This window comes from Oryx dammah, unplaced genomic scaffold (genome assembly GCF_014754425.2).
Source record: "Oryx dammah isolate SB20612 unplaced genomic scaffold, SCBI_Odam_1.1 HiC_scaffold_18, whole genome shotgun sequence".
Classification (NCBI taxonomy): domain Eukaryota; kingdom Metazoa; phylum Chordata; class Mammalia; order Artiodactyla; family Bovidae; genus Oryx; species Oryx dammah.
Genome location: NW_024070202.1, coordinates 76,775,144 through 76,778,874, shown reverse-complemented (window position 1 = coordinate 76,778,874; position 3,731 = coordinate 76,775,144).

Here is a 3,731-nt window from a genome sequence, read left to right as displayed (position 1 = left end):
AATATCGAAGGCAGGAGGAGAAGGGGACAACAGAAGATGAGATGGTTGGATGGCATCACTGACTCTATGGACATGAGTTTGAGCAAGCTCTGGGAATTGGTGATGTACAGGGAAGCCTGGTATGCTGCAGTCCATGGGGTCGTAAAGAGTCAGACACGACTTAGCGACTGAACTGAACCGAACTCCTGCAAAGTGCAATTTAAAGGCCTCACGTCCAGATGGCGCTAGTGGTAAAGAACCTGCCTGCCACTGCAGGAGACAGAAGAGAAGTGGGTTCAGTCTCTAGGTTGGGAGGATCCCTTGGAAGAGGGGATAGCAACCCACTCCAGTATTCTTGCTTGGAGAATCCCTATGGACAGAGAGGCCTGGTGGGCTATAGTCCATAGGGTCACAAAGAGTCGGACACGACTGAAGCAACTTAGCATGCACACATTGTCTGTGGTCTCCCAGATCTTCCCCTGGTATGAGCTCAGTTCTAGATATATTAGGTTTGGAGTGCTTGGGGTACACATCTGAAACTGGAGCTCAGGAGAGATTTAGATCAAAGGTGCAGATCTGGGAGTCATTAGGTACATTTGTGGCTGTGTTCTTGGGCGCATGAGTTGACTGGTGGTTACCAACCAGAAATGCTAGGGCTTTCATCTAGTACTGAGAATTGGGAACTGCTGTTTCTGGGATGGAATCTGGTTGTCAGGGGTAGTTTCTCCTAGGCCTCCAATTTGATATGGGGCTTCTGAATAGCTACAGGAGCTGTAAAAACATAGTGAACTGCATCTAGCAGGATTTCCTCTGCCTGCCCAGGAGACTACACAGTGTGTATTTTCCCACAGTTTGGACGTCGTCCAGAAGCCCCTCCCATGCCCACAGTGCAGGGCTCAGCAGAGAGAAGGCGTTTCCCTCCATTGTCTCCTGGGACACCCCAGAGAGCTTCCAGTTGAGCAGCACGTCCATGCACGACACAGCTGCTGCGTGATGCCCCTGAGCTCATGGGAGCCAGCCTGGTGGGAAAGCGTGGGTGACAGGTCTGACCCCAGTGCCTTTGCTCGGTATAGCAAGGCTCTGACATCACCCAGCCTGGACATGGGAAGAAAGCCTGGCCCTTCTGAGGGCTGCTTGACCTGAGGGTCAGGATAGAGCCACGTCGAGTGTGAACTTTAAACAGGAAACAGGCAGGTCTGTCCTGGAAGCCTCTTGTCCCCTTGCTGAATGGCCATAGTTTCCTCCCAGAGAGGAGAAACCCTGAACCTGAAGCAGCAGAGCTGAAGGCCATAATGAATGGGCTGGCACAGCAGACCCACAGGCACATCCCATTCCTCTCGGGCTATATTAACACCTCCAGCCTTCAGTCTGAGTCCCTTACCTCCCTTGAAGATCCGATAGGGCCAAAATCCCCTGTGCGCACTGTACTGTGAATGATGGTGGTGGCTATTCAAACATCAGACTGAAAGATTGTTGCTGAGCCATGAAAGACACCGGGATTCTTGGCCTCCAGAGGTGAGGAATTCAATCCCCGGCCGGTGATGAGGCTTGATCACTCAGAGCTTTTGTGTAACAAAGTTTTATTAAGGTAGAAAAGAGAGAGAGAAAGCTTCTGTCATAGACATCAGAAGAGGTCAGAAGGAGTGTCCCCCTGCTAGTCTTTAGCCAGATGTTATGCAGCTACCATCAGGCTGCTAATTAGAGAAAGGGAATGTCTCAAAACTCAGAGACTGGCACCGGGCCCCTAACCTACAACATGCATTTTGAGATAACTTTGGCACAAGGTGAATCATCCTGGGTCATAAAACAGTTGACATGAATCTTGATGAAAGGCAGGTTTCCAAGTAAATATATAGTTTCATTAACATAGATTAGGAGAACAATGTATGAGTAAAACATACTGGTTTGTTGAGCCCTTATTGGTCTGAGTCTTAAGCAGAACCCACTTGAAGAAAGACAGAGTCTAGGGTACATACATAGTTCATTAACATAGCTTAAGAAAAACATTCCCATAAAAAAATGCATTGGTTAGCTCAAGGTTTGAGAAAAATTAAGTTCAGGTGGAACCAGGTGTCTTCATGGCAACACAGAAGTTTTAAGAGAAACCTCCTTTTAAATTTGTATCAGTTCAGTTCAGTCGCTCAGTCGTGTCTGACTCTTTTGCGACCTCACGGACTGCAGCATGCCAGGATTCCCTGTCCATCACCAACTCCCGGAGCTTACTCAAACTCATGTCCATAGAGTTGGTGGTGCCATCCAAGCATCTCATCCTCTGTTGTCCCCTTTTCCTCCTGTCTTCAGTCTTTCCCAGCATCAGGATCTTCTCCATTGAGTCAGCTCTTCCCATCAGGTGGCCAAAATATTGGAGTTTTATCTTTAGCATCAGTCTTTCCAATGAATATTCAGGACTGATTTCCTTTAGGATGGACTGGTTGGATCTCTTTGCAGTCCAAGGGACTCTCAAGAGTCTTCTCCAACACCACAGTTCAAAAGCATCAATTCTTTGGCACTCAGCCTTCTTTAGAGTCCAACTCTTGCATCCATACAAGACTAGTGGAAAAACCATAGCTTTGACTAGATGGACCTTTGATGGCAAAGTAATGTCTCGACTTTTTAATATGCTGTCCAGGTAGGTCATAGTTTTTCTTCCAAGGAGCAAGCATCTTTTAATTTTATGGCTTTGGTCACCATCAGCAGTGATTTTGGAGCCCCCCCAAAATAAAGTCTCTCACTGTTTCCATTGTTTCCCCATCTATTTCCCATGAAGTGATGGGACCGGATGCCATGATCTTAGTTTTCCGAATGTTGAGTTCTAAGCCAACTTTTTCACTCTCCTCTTTCACTTTCATCAAGAGGCTCTTTAGTTTTTCTTCGCTAAATTTAGTTCTTCTTCGCTAAATTTAGTTCTTCTTAAATTTGTATAGAGAAGGGAAAAAATCTGACACATAGTTTGTTTCCTCCTGCTGCTTGAGAGAGATAAAAAAATGTCTGACACTTGCAGCTTACTTCCTTTGTTTGGAGGCTGCTAGCCTTCCTGCCTGTTACCCTCTCAAGACCAATGCACGTCTGTTTCCCCATCATCAAGTAGTCCTGTGGGCTCCCTCCTGCTGACTTTATTCCACTCAGATAACAGATATGACAAAAACAATCACTGCTTGACTTTGAGTTTCAAGACTGACTTGAATTTCTATTGAGGCAACAGGTCTAGAGAGACAGGCTTCATTGTGCTTGAAATGGGACGTCTAAACTCCACACCTTTCAGGCAAAGCTCAGGGTTCTGAGGACTTGTTGTGATGTCAGAGGGATGCCTGCAGCAAAGAGACGGGAAGCAGTAACTGAAAGCTTGGAGATAGGCAGGCCTGAGTGGGTTGCCCAACCTGATCACAGTCACCCCCTGTTTCTTCCTCAGTTGGGAGAGAACCCCAGGTAGGGCGTGGAAACTCATGGACAGGACTTTATATTTAAGTTAAATAGGTGGATTAACACGGTAATTTACCTAAACCGCACTAAACCCACCCAGGAGGAACAAGAGGATGAGGAGAATAACAGGAAACCACAGATGAGGAGAGCCAGAGGCACATTTGGGAGCTGGAAGTGGGTGGACTTTGCAAAGTGGAGGGAAGTAAGACCTCAGTGGAGTCTGGGTGGGCCAGGCTGACAGAAGGCAAATTGGGGGAGGGACCTCAGGACTTGGAAGGAGCCAGGGCGCCAGCGTGGGTGGTGGGCTGGCTCTGTCTTCGGGGTGAGCAGTG